General features: G+C 34.7%; 1 protein-coding gene across 1 annotated transcript in view; it reads left to right on the plus strand.

Annotated features, from left to right (window-relative positions):
* The first annotated feature begins 17,729 nt into the window (after positions 1–17,729).
* Positions 17,730–20,695, plus strand: part of LOC143045837 (uncharacterized) — a 54,898-nt gene continuing 51,932 nt past the window's right edge. Inside the window, exon 1 of the mRNA XM_076218646.1 lies at positions 17,730–17,745. The gene's annotated coding sequence lies outside the window, so the exon portion shown is untranslated. The remainder of the gene's footprint in view (positions 17,746–20,695) is intronic.

Raw genomic sequence — 20,695 nt, forward strand, 5'->3', positions numbered from 1 at the left:
TCAAATTAGCTCACCCAGTAACAGCAGATGAAAACTTTGAAATTTCTATTCTAATTGGAGCTGATTACTTCTGGTCAATTGTTCAGAATGATATTATCCGAGGCGAAGGACCGACAGCTGTTCAATCAAAAATCGGATACCTGTTGTCTGGAACGCTACATTCACACAACTCTGACACAGATGGATACAAGAGAGCTTCAATGATGAACGTGATGATCGCAACAAAAACCGATGAGTACGACTTGGAGAAATTTTGGAAAATAGAGTCACTGGCTACCGAGAAAATTGACACTTCAAAGTTAGAAGAACAGATGGATATTCAAAAGACTTATGAAGAGAAACAAATTCGTTACCATGACAACAGATATTTTGTAACGTTACCATGGAAAGAGGATCACCCTACGTTACCGACAAATAAAGCCATTGCACAACGAAGGACGGAAAGTGTAGTAAGAAGACTTAGCAAAGAACCCAAACTACTGGAAAAATATGGAGAAATAATGGCTGAGCAGGAGAAAAGGGGCTTCATAGAGAAAGTGGATATTACTAATGAGGCCGATGAAAAGAGCAAAATACACTATATTCCGCATCATGCTGTGAGAAAAGATTCAACAACAACACCAATCAGGGTCGTATTCGATTGCAGTTGTAAAGCAACACCAGAATCGTCTAGTCTTAATGATTGTTTGATGACTACTCCACCCAATTTAAATGACTTAGTCGGCATTCTTTTAAGATTTCGTTTACACCAATTTGCCGTTACTACTGATATAGAGAAGGCGTTCTTGAACGTGGGACTAGAGACACAGGATAGAGATGTCACACGTTTCTTTTGGTTCGATACACCAACAGACCCATCAACTCCACTATCAACTTACCGATTTAAGTCTGTATTATTTGGAGCCACTTCATCGCCATTCATACTGAATTCCGTTCTACAAAAACACTTGAGAGAGAACCGTTGTGAATATACTGACACTTTAAAGAACGATTTGTATGTTGATAATATACTGTCGAGTTTTCCTACAGAGAGTGCATTACTGAAATATTTTGATACATCAAGAGACTTATTCATTAGAGCAGGATTTAACTTGCGCTCATGGGCTTCAAATTCTCAACTTTTGCGAGACCGCGCAAATTCACACAGCGTATTAGACAAAGATGAACTCATAAAAGTGCTTGGATTGAGATGGAACACTTGTAACGACACACTTACTTTCGCCAAACCGGAATACACCGATATTGAAGAGACACGTATGACAAAACGAGAGATTTTAAGACAATCGTCTAAAATCTATGATCCACTCGGACTTATTGGTCCAGTTACTGTGCGTAGTAAGATGCTTATGCAGACTTTGTGGGAGAAAGGATTAAATTGGGATGAACCTCTTACATCTGAAATTACAACAGAATGGAAGTGTGTTCTAAAAGATATTAATGAATGTTCACATTTGGAAATTAATAGACCGTATTTCAAAGAAAAATCAGACAATGTAGAATTACATGTGTTTACGGATGCAAGCTTGAAAGCCTATGGAGCATGCGCATATTTAGTCAGTGGAAAAGAAACCGTACTTATCATGTCAAAGAATCGAGTGACACCACTCAAACAGTTAACAATTCCGAAGTTAGAACTCAGTGCAGCTTTGATAGGCGCAAGACTGGTCAAGCATTTGAAATCGCACTTGGATGTTACAAGCGTCACATTATGGAGTGACAGTCAGATAACTTTAAGTTGGCTTACTACTGAGAAACAATTACCCGTTTTCGTTAGTAATCGAGTGAAGGAAATTAACGAAATTACGCAAGAATACACATGGAAGTACTGTCCGACAGATTCAAATCCGGCAGATATGCTATCGAGAGGAGTAACTGCAACCAAATTCCTAGAATTGGATCTTTGGATGAAAGGACCCGAATGGCTCACTGACAAATCAAACTGGCCACAGTGGAAGAATAAAGAATCACACATTCTTAGCACTACCATTGAGCAAGGACAATCAACTAGTGAACCGCAACAGAAAATCAGATCTTATGAAGGAATAAGTAAAATTATGGATATACAACGCTACAGCTCATACCAAAAACTTTTGCGTATAACTGCATACATGTACCGATTCATAAACAACTGTAGAAATAATGACAAACTAACAGGAAATCTTAGTGTCAATGAAATTCAGACTGCTTCGACTTCATGGATTCGAGATTCGCAACTGCGTAAATACCCGGATGTTATTGAGAGTTTAAACAACAAATCAGAGAAAAATGCGCTAGTGAAGCAACTTAGATTGTACATGGATAAAATGAACATTATCCGTTGTGGCGGGAGAATTAACAATGCACCTATTGATGAATCAGCTAAATTTCCAGTACTAATACCGAACAAAGACAGATTTTGTAAATTAATTGTGATGGATGCACACGCAAAGAATTTTCACTCTGGATTAGAAAGTACAGTGACATTTATTCGCCAGTCTTACTGGATTCCGTCGATTCGACAATGTGTGAAATCAATACTCCGTAATTGCGTTACTTGCCGTAAAATTACCGGAAGACCATATCATACACCCGACCCACCACCACTGCCGTCCGACAGACTTAATGATTCACCACCGTTTACCGTAACCGGTGTCGACTTCACAGGAGCATTGAATGTGAGAACAAAAAGCAACAGTATTAGTAAAGCATATATTTGTCTATTCACCTGCGCTAACACTAGAGCTGTGCATTTGGAAATCGTTGAAGACCTTACAGAACAAACATTCATTCTAGCGTTTAGGAGATTCACCAGCCGCAAATCGTTACCAAAAATCATGATGTCTGACAATTGTACAACATATACCGCAGCAGCGAAGGAAATTGAAATGCTTACAAAATCTACTACTATTCAGGAACAACTCAACATATATGGAACTCAGTGGAAATTTATTCCGAAGCGTGCACCATGGTATGGTGGTTGGTGGGAACGATTGATCGGCTTGACCAAGAATTGCATAAAGAAAGTGTTAGGACGAGCACTAGTTACTTTTAGAGTGCTAGAGACAATTGTGATCGAGATAGAGGCTATATTAAATGATCGTCCGTTAACCCACGTATCAACGGACCTTACCGATGATGAACCGCTTACACCGTCTCATCTTCTCTATGGAAGACGGGTTAAAACTTTACCGTATTCAGGAACAATTAATTTCAGCAGTGAGGAGAACGTACAAAACTTAACACATTACACAGCAAATAGACAATCTAGTGTTCAAAAACGCATTATTCACGACTTTTGGAACAGATGGCGACGAGAATACCTCACTTCACTTAGGGAACAACATAGAAACACCGGAATTAACACTCAAATCATTAAAGTGGGCGACATTGTACAGATTCATGATGATACCCCAAGGACAGTGTGGAATATAGCGATTATCGTTAAGTTAGTTTATGGGAGAGATGGACTTTGTAGGTCTGCTATTTTACGCACTAAAAATGGCACGACGTCTAGACCAATAAGTAAGCTATATCCACTTGAACTCTTATCAACAGATAGTCCGTGTGATTCAAGTGACAACACTATTACTTCAACCAGAAAAGCAAAAACTGATGCCAAGGAGAAAATCAAAAGTTGGATTCAACCGTTCCGTAAAGCATAGAGACTGTTTAAGTGTTAAAAGTTAAAGTTTTATTTCATTTGAGAGACAATAGTTATTTCATTTTAAAGTTTTTTCTTTATTTATTGCTTAAATTTTCATTCGCGGCCCCCCAGGATGTTCAGGACTGTGTTCATTAGACGTTCGCGGTACCGCTATGTATGTATAGTAACGTCATGCTACTTATGACGTTGAGATTTATGTGCAAATGGAGTTTAAAATCAATACAAGTAAAACCAGCTAGTATTTCTTATTTGTGCCTAAAAAGTCTGATTATACCACTCTAAGATAACATCTTTCCCCCCCCTTTTTGCAATATTTTATAACAAATAAATGCAGATTGTTGCCATGGATACACCAAAAAGAAATTATATTATATCATTTTATATACTGGATATAAAATCTATGGAAGATTCTGATTACATACATATGCCCATATATGACACAAACAGTAAGCTTGATATTGCAAGAAAGCAATGAAAAGGGGATGGTAAAATTCATAAGGGCAAATTTTAGTATTTTTTCCTAACTGTTTATTGCTACCTTATGGCATACTTACCAAGCTCAGAATTGTATAATTTAAGACTTTTCATGCCACAAATCTATTGATATTTAGATTCTTAATCAATTTCTGAGTAAATTAAGTATTTAAGAATGACAATATATGTCAATTTTATTGTTTACAGTCCTTAGCAACCAAAATTAGGCATTTTGACACAAGGCTTATATTTGTACTCTATCTGCTTAACTCTTGCTTCTGATGGATTGGGCTGCATGTAGTAGCCTAAGTATTGAACGTGTTGGTTTTTTTCTTGCGAATATATCAAATTATTGTTTTTATCAAGATTTCATGTTACATTTTGGCATATATTAAATGTATAGTTAAATCAGATGTAAGAAATTGATTCCCTATCACCAAGTTTTTTAATCAAGTCTTTGGTATGCAATAAGCATAAAGATTAACATTTTTATGCTTGAAATTGCTACATTTTATACAATGTTGCATCATCAGAGATCTTATTAAGATATTCAACATTAAAAAACTGACAAAAGAGGTACAGTTTTTAAGATTTGGTTAAAAATTGAGGTAGAGACAAGATTTACACTCTGACTTGGCACCTTTCTTTAAAATCATTTTTTGTCGCGTTTCAGTGTCAACTGCTAACCTTCATAAAATATTCATTACTCAACCAATTTTCAAAAATAAAAGGCCATTTTACTCGTATTAGCTAGCAGAACTCAGAAAATAAGTTAAAAGGGAGAATTTGAAAAAAATATTTACTATTAAGGTAGCAATACACAGTTAGGAGTTTAGTTTCGCATTTTGGCCCCTGTGTAATTTTAAAATAGGAAAGTTATTGTGTAATAAAATTCATTTTTAGACAGATGAGTGCTAATTTAGCCTTCAAAGGTGGTTTATAAGTTCATCAAGATTATTTTTTACATGTTTTATGGGCTGTTTTCTGTTTGACAATCCGTATTTTCATAGCTAGACCGGCCATCGGTCCAGAAATTAATGTACTGTTTACAAACACTCTTTTTCTACGCGAAGTTTTTGACGCAATTTTACAAAAAAATGAGATGAAAGACATATGATTATCATTGGATTTGCTGAATGATATATGTACACAGTTTCAGAAAAGGTATTACTTCAAGCGATTGAAATTCTACTTTTAGCCAAATTTTGGGGAAATATATGACATCTTTCCCCCCCCCTTTTTGCAATATTTTATAACAAATAAATGCAGATTGTTGCCATGGATACACCAAAAAGAAATTATATTTTACCATTTTATATACTGGATATAAAATCTATGGAAGATTCTGATTACATACATATGCCCATATATGACACAAACAGTAAGCTTGATATTGCAAGAAAGCAATGAAAAGGGGATGGTAAAATTCATAAGGGCAAATTTTAGTATTTTTTCCTAACTGTTTATTGCTACCATACTCTTAAACCCCTAAACAACTTCGGTACTGGCTGTTTCCACGCGATGTATACGCCCAGACTTAGATACTTGTCACGATGACGGAATCCTGAGCATCATAGAGGATAATCATTTTGCAACAATTGACATGCATGGGCAGTGACAAATATTTGAAATGTATACTTTCATTAAGTTCAGATTATGAGGAAATAAAGTTTATTTAATTGTCAAAAGTATACCAGACCATTGAATTTGTAAGGACTTAACTTCCGGTAAACTTAGGAAGTTAATATAACTGTGCAATCCCATTGGTTTAATTCATCTGGTTACCTGTTTATTTATACTAGTTACCAGTAACCAGAAAAATGTGACCAATGGGATTACACAGTTATATTAACTTCATAAGTTAACCGGAAGTTAAGTCCTTACAAATTCAATGGTCTGGAAAAAGGTCAACAATTCTCATCTGAAGTGTGTTATTCTGTTTGAGGGGTATTCTCAAGGTACGTGAAAGTTGTTTCATTGTAAAGATAAATCAATTACCGACAGACTGGTGTACTTTTATTTGTGAAAAAATCAAGGGAAATTAAAAAAATATTGGTTGAAGCGAACACATTGAAAATTTCCGTTAGCTACCTTGTGTTTTTTTGTACTGGTATGGATAGTAAACCCCACATTGACAGAAACAAGTGCCTGTGTATATTTTAGATATATTTATCGACTCCTAGGAGTCGATATTAAGAATTGAACGATGGACACTCAGTGCGTGAATTTTTCTTGCTACCTGATTGGAAGATATTACGAGACGTGAATAATCAAAGTTTACTGATTGGTTAGGACAATCCAAACCTAGTAAATGCCCTTCAATCCCGTAGAGTATCGGATTTGTCCTCTCTATTTTAGCAATTAGATCATTTGCCTGGTCATTAATCATGCATATTCATGATATTGGTACACAGGTAACTTTTATCTATAAATAGTCGAATCTTTTTGAGTTTCGTAAACAACAACGTTAAACGATACTTCATAACGTGTGACCTCACGTGTGTGGTAAAATTTGTTGATTGATGCACGTGGCTGTTCTAGTAAATGAGTAAATCAACAAAGCGAGAGCACTTTCCATTTTCATCAGCTAAGAGTCGACTTAGCCCTTTTTGAAAGGCTAATGCTCACTGGCGTAACACACGGTACGGTTGGTACGGTTCCGACCGTACCAATTTTTACTGCAGGTACGGAAAACCGTACCAAAAAAATCAAAATATTAAAAAAAAAATATGCTAGAAAAGTATGCAAACTTCTATAAAATAAATGTTTTACATTTATCCCTGCCTGTTTTCTTAAAGAAAGAAAAAAAAACGTCTTTCAACGTTAAAAGTACTGAGCATGTCAATGTTAGTGAATGTACGTAACCGCAGTACCGTAATCAGTTTATTGATTACCAATTAATGATTAATTAATCGAAATTGTTAAAGATGCTGTTGCGGATAATGTTGGGTGTTGTTATTGGTTCATGTGCCAATCTGACACAGACTGAATAAACTGAAACGGATGGATAATCTGAAGAATGCTATAGCCAGCAACAATCGCCAGCTAATTCGGAAAATCTCCACATGGTGTTACTAGCTCTTTAAGTTTAACGCATCAGTTTGGAAACATTTTCAAGGCCGAAGAAGCCAGCAGTTTTTTTTTTATTAATTGTTGCAAGTTTTGATTCCAGATGATGTAGATATAAACCTCAAAACAATTGGAAATAGTAATATTATTGTTTGCACAATGCCATATCCTTAGGTTTGCAGGTAAACGATATATGTAATGATTTCACTCGTTTTTTTTGTTGTTGTTTTTTTTAATAAAACCACCACAAGTCAAGTTCAAAATCAGTTGATTGATTGTTTATTTTCTTAACGTACAGTTGCAAATATTTCGAGCATAATGTCCATTGAAATCAGAGGTGAGGGTTTTTTTTTTATAATGTAAGATACCGTATTGCAAAAGGGGATACAATATTTATCGGGACTCCGGAATTGTTCATTAAAAGTCGGGATTGGTTATGTTCGGGACTTCGTAAGACCTCTAAGGCTTCATACCCATTTCTACACTGTGCCTTTTTTTGAGTGCCCTTCCGTAACACAAAACCCGAACAAAAAATCACCATTATTTCACATATCTATACTTCACCAGGAGGCGGTTTTCGTGAGACCGCCGATTTACTCTTTCCATTGTTTATTACAATTATTTAGAAAACCTGTAGGAATGGTGTAGAATTTATGTAGAAAATACATTGTATTTTTAAAAAAGAATCGCGATCAAGGGACAAAAGACAAACCAGAGAACAAATAAGACACACAAGGACAACCAACACCATTCAACATTGAAAGCTATAAAATCAATTTAGAAACACGGACCCCTAAAAAACTGGTGCAACTAAATGTGCTCCAGAAGCGTAAGCAGGTCCTTCTTGCAAGACAACCGTTGTCCAAAAAATCATGGTAACTGCGACAGGCTCTCTAATAAATGTGCATATGAAAAAATCGTACACAATACATATAAACAAGATACAAATTATCAAGAACACAGTGATTTATTTCAGTTCTTCATCTTGACAGTTGCTGCATGATCATTTAAAATATTTATATCCTACCAGGTCAAGATGACCCCCTAGTGTCGACTTAAGTGATTGTTTTGAACGTTCACATTAAAACATTTAACATGTTAACCCTGCCGCAATTTTGCGCCTGTCCCAAGTCAGGAACCTCTGGCCTTTGTTTTTCTTGTTTGTTTTCAATTTTAGTTCTTTCGTGTGTTATGGGGTCTAGAAAAGTGTGCATTCCCCAAAACACGTTGTTTCTGCACCGGCAGTCCTATAATAAAAGACTTCTGAGGTTCATATCATTTACACTCAACGTTTTTTATTATGTATTTTTTTACTATCAATGTTTAACCCGAGTTGGGGTTTGATAGTAAAAAAAATTAGATACTATCCGAATTCGGGTTCAACATTGATAGTAAAAAAATATCCGCTAAAAAACGTTGAATGTGAATGATATGAACCTCGGAAGTCTTATATTATAGGACTACCAGACCGGCTGCAGCTTATCCCATGCATGCAGTGTGTGAGGATTGTCATAGTTTTTTACCCATTCCCGATCCTCATTCATTTTTCTATTCACTATAGCTCTAAAGTTGCTAGCCGCACTTTGATTGTTTTATTTTAAACATTAAAAATAATAATATTAAGATCTTATAATAAATAAACTGACAGAAATCACTTGTAAATCATGAATTTTGCACAATGATTTGTCGCGAGGTATAGTATGGCAGTGTTGTTCTCATTCACCAATCTTGCTTTGTAAATGACACAAAAAATAGAAAACAAACTACAAAACCTTCAAGACACAGTCATTAATTTTTTTCAAATTGTCTCGTAAAAAATGCTGCTGCTCAAAAACATTTGTTAGTACCAGGAAACACTCAGAATGCAGGATTTTAACGCTATAAACCCCAGAGCTTCTGGGGCCTTGAGCCGCCCCCATACTCCCTGCCGTAATGCAGCCTCGCTAAGCGAGGCTGGATGGGCCACTTCGTGTCCCATATGTCTAATTTGCAGAAACCGTACCATTATTTTTCGGCATGCTACGCCTAAGATGCTTGTTAACTACTAGTATTGATTTATCGAAATGAGTGTTATCGCTATTTCTTTCTGCGTGTTTTTGTACGTTACAGTATTAATAGGTCCCGGTGCTTGTTGCATTTCTCTTCTCAGAACCAATTCATAACAGAGATAGATGAAATAGAAGCAATTCAATGCAGTTTATATAGACACACCATAAATTTTTCATGAGGCTTTCTATTTGAAAAAAAAACAAGCTGGTGATAGATGCGCTTTAAAGTTGGGCAAGTACTTGACTTCCGGTTAACTTAGTAATCCCATTGGTCACATTTTTCTGGTTACTGGTAACTAGTATAAATAAACAGGTAACCAGATGAATTAAACCAATGGGATTGCACAGCATTGATTCTTACTCAAACGAAGCCAAAAACGTTATGATGGACCCAAACAACGGCAAGAAATGAAGATTTGAAATGCACATTTTTAATTTATTAAAATATTTCTAACGGTGTCGATTTGGCCACAGTAAGATATGTTATTCTTTGAAAAATTGAACGTCATAACGTTTTGAAAAATATTTGTCACCGTACTCGTTTTTGAGAAAAATCGAGAAATATGATATTGTTTACTAAATGCCTTCCGTGAGCCTCACAAATTAAGCCAAAAATTAAGACGTTTCGGGAAATAGCGTTATATTTCCCTGCTAATTTTTCAAAGGCAGTGCGACGGCAGACAAATGTATTTTTACACTATGACTTTGTTTGATAGTTGTCTCGATAGCACTCATATCTCATATCGCATCTACTTATTTATAATGAACTAGACAAAAAAAAGTACATGGACGAGATGACAATTCAGTTAGTTTTACAAAGAAGTGTTTTTCTTTCACTGATTTATATTACACCGTCTATAATTTCACATATCGAAATTAATAAAGAGCTAGTGACATTTTTCAACCGAACACAAGTTTGTCTAAAAACTCACTGACTCTGTATTATTTATTCATGTTGCAGTTTTGGGCTTTTTATTCTTTATAGGCTTCTAGCTTTAACAAAAATATGTATGTTGACTCTTAGTGTTTTGAATTATATGTGTCGTTCGGTTGCTGTCGACTCGTATTAATATATACATTTAAAATCTTTTTTCAAAACAAAAGGATTGATTGGACAGGATATAGAAATATTCACATCTCTGGACTTCTCACGTCCGACAGTATATCTTTGCTATAATTGGGTGCGGCCGTTTAGCTGCTCGGATGTATAAATTTACAGCCTCGTTTAGTCGAAATAAAAATGTCGTATATCCTATGCATAGTGTAGTGGGAGTTTCGCGCATCTATACGTTTAAAAAACATCTTAATAAATGGTTCAAGGGATATCCGAACCTTGAATAAGATCCCTCAATAACAACAAATGTCACATGAATCTTCAAATAAGTCACATGGCTGATTTTAACACATCTGTTGCGCCATTTGCAGTTGTAGATGTCATGAAAAAAACCTTTAATTTACAAAACAGATCAGAGAGACAATAACCTTACAGGGGCGTAGCTAGAAAGAAACGATGTGGAAGCAAAATTTTGGGACCCTATTATGCAGCAAATTTTTTTTTTTCGGTTTTCGGTCATAGGACGGTTAAAAGAGAAGCTATATGTAGATAAAAATTTATGAATGTAAAACTATTAATTAATCTTCTGAATATAGTAATACATAAACAACACATATTTGTGATACAGAATTTACTCAAAATTGTCCAAAATCTGCTCTTCGGGTCTGGGCAGAAACAAACTTCTCTATTACTTTGTCAACATTCACACTGAAATCCCGATGAATATGCAGTAATGCTATGTAACTTTCGTTGTTCATTGTTGATCGTACATTTGTTTTCAATTACATACGTAGTACCGTGACTGATAGATCTCAGGGCCATCATGGCATGGTAGCACTCGCGAGATGTTATAAACCAGGCACGTGTTCAGCATCGAGCGACCTCCCAATTGAATTCGTCAAAATTACATGCTAGGTCAGTTTCGTATGTTTCAGACAATATTGAGATTTGTTCGTTTGTGATATTTCCTACAACACGATGAAGCAGATACAGCTAAAAGAAGCGATTTTCTGATAACTTGACGCGACCCCACTCTCCAGTTGCTTTATCATATGGTCTATGAACGCAAAAAATAATGAGACTTTCCAATACTGTTTTGGCGTGGTTGTAGGGTGATTGGCTCCGGTAGTCTGTCAACCACATCGCCTCGGCATATTTTCAACGATATCGAAGGGATCTGATAATTCTAATGCCGATTGGTACATCTCATTCCAAACTGATGAACTGTACACTGTAAAATGTGCTCCAAAACTACATATCTTAGACTGAGTATTACAAATTCAAAAGTAAAAATCTTGTAAAAGATACAAGTAACCTTCCGATTTTGTCATAATCTCCAAAAAAAACAATTATTTTGAAACCAAATGTCGTTATTTAATGATATTTCATCAATTAAAAAAAGTGACAACATAGTTGTTTCCTTTAACATTCAATTTATAAATTTTGCCATTTCTTTTTTTGCATGCCGAATCAATGTGCACGGAACTTCGGAGCTACGATCTTTTTCTGAATGAACAGCTTCATCAACACTTGTAACTACATTTATGTAGGTTGTCAAACTAATATCCGGGATAGACGGAAAAGACACCAACAGTCTCCGATTCCGATTGACCAACTCATCTCTCTCTCTTCTGCTTTTTTTTTTTTTTTTTTTTTTGTGAAAACGACGTGGATGCACGTGCTGTCGTGCCTCCGGGTAGCTACGCCCCTGCCTTAGAATAAACTTCACCTAGTTTGGCTACATACAATGCAACCACTGATGTAAACTTCTATATAACTATATTATTATTGATTATTCAAACAAATAAATTCAAGGAGAAAGATGCGGAAAGAAATTCTAAAATTTTCGTTTTAAAATAAAATATAGATATTTTTTTTTACCAAAACTGGAAAACTGCTTAAAACAATTATCAGTTGAGAACTAATGGTTATGGATCACTAATAAATTGATTGCTCCCGTGCTCCAGTGGCAAATATATCACGCATATTTACGACTATGCCGTACTACTACTAGAATAAAGTTGAATAATGATCAAAATATTGAGTTAAGATATTAGCCCCCCCCCCCCCCCCCTCAATTTTGGATTATGATAATTCGATGGCTGCTTTTTTCCTTTCCTATTATGGAGCCGCTGGTTTTAAGAGGGGGTTGGTAATAAGTCAAGACTTACATCAAGACTTACACCGTTTTTTTTTTGTTTCTTAAATTATATTTATTTCCTCAAACATAAGTAAACACTAAAATTGTCCGTTATTTTTTACTTCACGTATGTCAGTGTATATATTACAATGTTTTCCTATTTCATTTTTTTATTACGGTGTCGTTTTTTCATTTAAAGAACTTCTGTATATTAGCACTTCAACGCAAAGCTAGATGCTAGATGCAATGATACATGTTAGTTCATGTCGTATTTTATTTTTCTAAAGAGACCAATTTTTTATACGACCGCAAATTTTGAAAAAATTTTCGTCGTATATTGCTATCACGTTGGCGTCGGCGTCGTCGTCGTCGTCGTCGTCGTCGTCGTCGGCGTCGTCGTCGTCGTCGTCCGGCGTCCGAATACTTTTAGTTTTCGCACTCTAACTTTAGTAAAAGTGAATAGAAATCTATGAAATTTTAACACAAGGTTTATGACCATAAAGGGAAGGTTGGTATTGATTTTGGGAGTTTTGGTCCCAACATTTTAGGAATAAGGGGCCAAAAAGGGCCCAAATAAGCATTTTCTTGGTTTTCGCACCATAACTTTAGTTTAAGTTAATAGAAATCTATGAAATTTTGACACAAGGTTTATGACCACAAAAGAAAGATTGGGATTGATTTTGGGAGTTTTGGTTTCAATAGTTTAGGAATAAGGGGCCAATAAAGGGCCCAAATAAGCATTTTTCTTGGTTTTTGCACAATAACCTTAGGTTAAGTAAATGGAAATCTATGAAATTTAAACACAATGTTTATGACCACAAAAGGAAGGTTGGTATTTATTTTGGGAGTTTAGGACCCAACAGATTAGGAATTAGGGGCCAAAAAGGGACCCAAATAAGCATTTTTCTTGGTTTTCGCACTATAATGTTAGTATAAGTAAATACAAATCTATGAAATTTAAACACAAGGCTTATGACCATAAAAGGAAGGTTGGTATTGATTTTGGGAGTTTTGGTCCCAACAGTTTAGGAAAAAGGGGCCCAAAGGGTCCAAAATTAAACTTTGTTTGATTTCATCAAAATTGAATAATTGGGGTTCTTTGATATGCCGAATCTAACTGTATATGTAGATTCTCAACTTTTGGTCCCGTTTTCAAATTGGTCTACATTAAGGTCCAAAGGGTCCAAAATTAAACTTAGTTTGATTTTGACAAAAAATGAATCGGTTGGGTTCTTTGATATGTTGAATCTAAAAATGTACTTAGATTCTTGATTATTGAAGTTTTTTTGGTCCAGTTTTCAAATTGGTCTACATTAAGGTCCAAAGGGTCCAAAATTAAACTTTGTTTGATTTCATCAAAAATTGAATCCTTGGGGTTCTTTGATATGCCAAATCTAACTGTGTATGTAGATTCTTCATTTTTGGTCCTGTTTTCAAATTTCAAATTCTACATTAAAGTCCAAAGGGTCCAAAATTAAACTAAGTTTGATTTTAACAAAAATTGAATTCTTGGGCCTCTTTGATATGCTGAATCTAAACATGTACTTAGATTTTTGATTATGGGCCCAGTTTTCAAGTTGGTCCAAATCAGGATCTAAAATTATTATATTAAGTATTGTGCAATAGCAAGTCTTTTCAATTGCACAGTATTGTGCAATGGCAAGAAATATCTAATTGCACAATATTGTGAAATAGCAAATTTTTTTTTAATTAGAGTTATCTTTCTTTGTCCAGAATAGTAAGCAAGAAATATCCTATTTGTGCAATAGCAAGAATTTTTTTTAATTGGAGTTATCTTTCTTTGTCCAGAATCAACTTAAATCTTTGTTATATACAATATACAATGTATATACACTTTTTACTACCAACTGATAAATTTAAATAATCTTTACCATTCAGTGATAACAAGCAGTTTTTTTACATCTTAATATTTTATGATGTATTTAAATGAGTAGTTATTGTTGCAAACTCCATTAGAAATTTGAATTGATATCAGTTTTGAAAAAGGGAAACGGGGATGTGAAAAAAAAGGGGGGGGGGTTAAATTTTTCTCATTTCAGATTTCATAAATAAAAAGAAAATTTCTTCAAACATTTTTTTGAGAGGATTAATATTCAACAGCATAGTGATTTGCTCAAAGGCAAAAAAAACCTTTTAAGTTCATTAGACCACATTCATTCTGTGTCAGAAACCTATGCTGTGTCAACTATTTAATTTTAGATTTAAAAAGTTTGAAGAAGAAATCTTTAATTGATTTGTAAAATCTTGGCATTTGTTTTGTGTAAAAAAAAACCATGTAATGTCAAAAATTTGATCACAATCCAAATTCAGAGCTGTATCATGCTTGAATGTTTTGTCCATACTTGCCCCAACTGTTCAGGGTTCGACCTTTGCGGTCGTATAAAGCTGCGCCCTGCGGAGCACCTGGTTTAATCTTTCTCAAGTCAAATCAAACTTTGAGTTTTCTATCCTGAATGACAAAATCTCGGATAAGTTTGATAAAGAATTATTACAATTTGTGTTGCATTCTAATGAACAAATAAATTATTACGCATTTGTTCTCGTTGTTCTCTTCTGTATTGTATATTGAAGATAATTTTAATAAAACGGAAACTTAAGTGAGTATGTAAGGCAAAATAGTGTCCTTGGAAATTGTGTCCACATGGACACTATTTCCTAGAATTAAGGTATTCAATAATGTCCATTGCCATTTATCATTGTCCCCTAAGTGGACAGATTGTCATAGCAATATCTATGAAGTAGTGTCCACTTTACTACAGAATGTTATGGAATAGAGGACAATTCATTTGATAACAAATTGGAAAAGTGGCATTTGAACTGTTTTTCTGCATGAACATGTATAGTAGTCTGTTGTTATTTATATGTATTATTGTCATTTTGTTTTTTTTTTCCTTTTGTTTCATATTCTGACATCGGACTCGGACTTCTCTTATACTGAGTTTTACTCTACGTATTGTTGTGCGTTTGTTTTTTCTACATTGGCTAGAGGTATAGGGGAGGGTTGAGATCACATATTTAACCCCGCCTCAATTTTGCGCCTGTCCCAAGTCAGGACCCTCTGGCCTTTATTAGTCTTGTGATTTTCAATTTTAGTTTCTGGTGTACAAGTCGGTGTTTAGTATGACGTCCATTATCACTGAACTAGTATACATATTTGTTTAGGGGCTAGCTGAAGGGTGCCGTCGGGTGCGGGAGTTTCTCGCTGCATTGAAGACCCGTTAGTGGTCTTCGGCTGTTGTCTGCTATATGATCGGGTTGTTGTCTGCCCTATGGTCAGGTTGTTGTCTCTTTGACACATTCCCCATTTCCAATCTCAATTTTATAAACTTAAAAAAACGTTTTAAAACAGATTATTCAATGTAATTTGTTCGAATGTTGCTCTTAAAAAGACAAATAAAAACGACAACATTGTTGGTGCTCTAAATTCGCACCTTATTATTCGTTGAAACAAGGTGGTTATATTATTCTCATCCGTCAGTATATTGACAAAAACATGGATGTTAAGTAAGAATACAGCAAATTATTTGATTTTTTTCTTTGAATATTATTTATTTTGTCATGCACGTGTGAGGTCATTTTGTGGACTTTAGCGGAAAGTTTGTGGACGTTAACGGACGTTGTGGACTTTAGCGGAAAATTGTTGTGGACTTTAGCGGTGTTGTGAACCTTAGAGGAATTGTGGACTTTAACGGTGCCCAAACGTGGCTTTTTTTGTTGCTTATTATATGTTGTTAGTTTTGCTCATTGTAGAAGGTCGTACGGTGACCAATTGTTGCTTACGTCGACGTCCTATAATGATCTCTTTTGAATATATTTGTTTCATTGGCGAGAACACCACATCCCATTTAATATTTTCTATTGCTCTTTCCTAAACCGGTATATATGACGACAATGTTATATGTTTCATATGACTCCTTTTGGGATACAAGTTTATTTAGATATATATTAACCATGTTATTCCAACAGTGAAGAGTTTGATTTAATACTACAGTTTCAAATTAGAATAAATAACATACTATTATTGATGAAATTTGGTATACTGCACACATTCGTGTCGTTACAATGAAAACCAAAAACAATTTGGTTTTGAAAAAGTGATTGATTAAATTGACTGGAATGACTGCTGACATGAAGCAGGCGCTGTACCATTGACAATCATCTGTTTTAATTTTAATCAAACGGCTGCCGTACAAACCCTTATTATTCTTAACTCCCAGTGGGCAATACTCTTTTTCTTTAATCAAATTTTGATGTCAACGGGTCGATTGCAAAACTTCAAGTGATTATATAAAAATAAACTGAAAGGAAAAAAACCTTTTACTTTTCATGACGACGGACAAGCGATTGATTTAAACTTTTTTTTAAATTTTCAATCCGACAGCCTTTGCTCTATACCATTGCAATACAAAAGGTGCATAGAAGTTCAATACAAACCAGCACTGTTGAGAACAGTTTACCTCTATAAATATCGGGTGGTAGTTTCTTATACATACTCTCCTAACTTGTGTTCAAAATATATTATATCAGTTTCATAGAACTCCTTTAATATATAATTTTAAAGTAAGTAGTTTAAAATACAATTCAATCTCCTGGCACATGGCCTCGTGTCCAAATTCACTTACAGTGTATATGTAGACATTACAAGGCTACTTTGCAGGTCCTAACCGAAAATTATAAATAAATATCAAATAAGATCTTTATCTTACCTTCTATAGATTTATATGGATATGACTGGTTAATCGACGACACTGGGTGACTATATATATATATATATATAGGTTGTCCTAAAAATACATGGTTAGTTACCATATAGGTTAGCAACCATATGGGGTTAGTAAGGCGTTACTTCCCTTTTAAAACAAAAATGAGTTTACGACATGGGAGTTAGCTATAGCACTTTCCTCTTCGTCGTTTGCCTTTCACTAGAACATTATAATCATGTTATAATTAGGACCCACAACATAGGCGGATCCAGGAGGGGGGGATGGGGGGGGGGGGGGGGGGGGTGCCGGCCCTGAAAAATTTGGTTGATTATATAGGGAATCACTGAATCATGAATGGAACCCCCCCCCCTTTTTTTGAAAAATTCTGGATCTGCCACTGCACAATACTTTAACAAAATATCGTCATACTTATATCAATATATATATATGTCTATATATATTATACACAGCATACACAGAGGCACGTGAAACCCATATAAAGCACTTAAAAGCATATTTTGTTCAAGTACATCCATAAAAAGAAAATTATGAAATTGTAATATCTTGTTCTTTCGAGGAAGTAACACTCAATGGTGAGTTACAATTTTTAGTTATATTCATGTACGAAATGCATTAGTACTTTTTATAATTGATTTTAGAGAATTTCTTTCGTTTTTCAAAATAAAATTATTAAGATCACGGATGGATGAAATCATCATCGCAAAACATGGTGTCTATAATTAATGTTCGTTCTTCATATATACTTAAGATTAATAATAAACCATATGATTGGGTCGAACCACTGAACACATCAAAACGATTCAGTGACACTCCTCATTCCTGCAGATCAGTTTTAGATGCATTTATATGCAAGTATGGCCTTTTTATTAAGTATATATTCAAAATTACTAAATCGAGAGAAAAGTTCATTTACCAGAAGTCCGCAGGTCGATGGAAAATAACAATGTAAACTGTTTTACATGTTGCTTGGTCATATAAAAAAGAAGATGTGGTATGATTGCCAGTGAGACAACTATCCACAAAAGACCAAAATGACACAGACATTAACTATAGGTCACCGTACGGCCTTCAACAATGAGCAAAGCCCATACCGCATAGTGAGCTATAAAAGGCCCCGATAAGACAATGTAAAACAATTCAAACGAGAATACTAACGGCCTTATTTATGTAAAAAAATGAGCGAAAAACAAATATGTAACATATAAACAAACGACAACCACTGAATTACAGGCTCCTGACTTGGGACAGGCACATACATAAATAATGTGGCGGGGTTAAACATGTCAGCGGGATCCCAACCCTCCCCCTAACCTGGGACAGTGGTATAACAGTACAACATAAGAACGAACTATAAAAATCAGTTGAAAAAGGCTTAACTCATCAGATGGACAAAAATACTAGTGGACATACTCTTTATGTAGATAACCAATACCAAAACACATTCGTATTACAGTAATACTACTCATGATAAAGCCTACTCTTTAACCAAACCAGAGACATGTCTCTGACCAAACCAACAGTTTTGCGCATCTTCGGAACACTGTTGGTCTGTTAAAGTAAAGCACTGTAGATTTAGAGTCAAGCACTGGGGATGTAAAGTTTAGCGCTGAAGATTTGAAGTCGAGCGATGATGATGTAAACCCAAAGCACTGCAATAGTAAAGTCTAGCCCTTTTGATATATTAAATATATAGCGCTTCAGATCCAAACACTATAGCGCTGCATGGTGATATAAAGTCAAGTGCTGGACATAACAAATAAAAAGTCAAACGCTGTAAATATAAAGTCAATCGCTGTATATTTAAAGTCAAGCGCTGAAGGTGTGAAGTCCAGTGATGTAGATGTAAAATCAAGTAAAGCCCAGTAGCCCTTTTCACAAAAAAATCCTAAGCGTAAAATTAATCTTACGATAAAAATATTTAGTTGAATTGTTCAGGAATATTTTAGACTTGCGATAAATTTTACACTTAAGATTTTCGTGAAAAGGGCTACAGCTCTGTATAGATTTTAATTCCAGTTCTGTAGATGTAAAGTTTAGTGTTGAAGATTACACGTCAAGCAATGAAAATGTCAAGTTGACTGCGCTGCATGAACATTACATTTCCAGCTGGACTTGACATCTCTCGAGATTGACTTTATATCTCCGGCGCTTGACTTAAAAACCCTCAACTCTGTATCTGTATTAGACAAACAAGGCTCTGTACAATTCGTTACATATGTATACTACTAGGACATTCTCTTAAAGAAACATTATTGCCCATCCGTTCCAAGATACAATATATCTCAAATATTTGGAGAAAAAACATCGTAACTGAAAGGTTGCATCTCCATGGAAATGCCCTTTGTTAAAACTCCTAATATCCTTACACGACTATTTCCTTCAGACAACGATATATATGTGATTTTCTATTGGAAATTATTAAATTAAGATGACAAAAACATATGTTATACTACATTCAACAACAGAATTAAAGTATAATCAATAGAAATTAATCTAAACTTGAAACTATCCTTAGTATACAACAACATCAAATAAAAACAGTCGCACAGTATATATTTCAAAATGAAATTAACAAAATACAATTATAATCGGGAAAAGAAGCCCTTTAATATTTTTCATAACCTGAAACTTGAAACTTTATTTTGAGAAGCACTGGAAACAAACAAGTTTTATAGCTTTTAATCAATTTTATGTCAATTATTACATGGCTTCAGCAATACTCGTATGATTGGAAATGAGAACCATAATGTTTACTTTCAGAATGATAGAAAGCTCATATAATTCTAGGTATATAGGGATGATTATCTGACCAAATAACAAAAAAATAATAAAAAACATACTTGGTTTAACTTTCATTTCTTGAATCAATTTACAGCTTACCATTGTCCAATATTGTTTTAAGTTGGCGTCTGTGCACTGCAAAAAAAAAAAAAAAAACACATGATAATCTTTGGACACTCTTCGGTTTGGTGTTTCTGAAAAAAAAACCAATCATTCTTAATAGTCCTGATTTGCTCTTCTAACTTCTATTTACATTTTTGTAATCTGAAGATTGCAAACAGGTTTTTTTTTTCTTCTTTTTTTTCGAAACAATTAAATCATCTTTATTGCGCTAAATGCTTTTTTTTTAACTTAGCTTATGGTTGGAAACAGTGAAGTGACTTATTTCCCCCTAATTCCATTTTGTTTGTTAAAGTAAGTTCTTCGACAAAACTATTCCAGTATGTCAATAAACATCAACCAGAGGAGAAACTACTAAATCTATTCCACTCGTCAGTGTTGAATTTGGTAATTTTGTTGTTGAATGCATGTATTTTGTTCAAAACTTTGTTGACTTTAAGCGATTTAGAGCTAATGTAATGAGACCAACTTCTGAAGCATGGTTGTCAGTTCTTCGGACTTTCCCGAAGTCCTGCGTTGATTGCAGAGTTTTTGAGCGTCATTGCAGTCCTTGCTTTGAAGTTGATAAAGAGACCAGTCTGTCGTTGCTGTTGTTGGCCTTTTGTTGTCTTTTGCTTTTTG

Source organism: Mytilus galloprovincialis, chromosome 1, assembly GCF_965363235.1.
Source record: "Mytilus galloprovincialis chromosome 1, xbMytGall1.hap1.1, whole genome shotgun sequence".
Classification (NCBI taxonomy): Eukaryota; Metazoa; Mollusca; class Bivalvia; order Mytilida; family Mytilidae; genus Mytilus; species Mytilus galloprovincialis.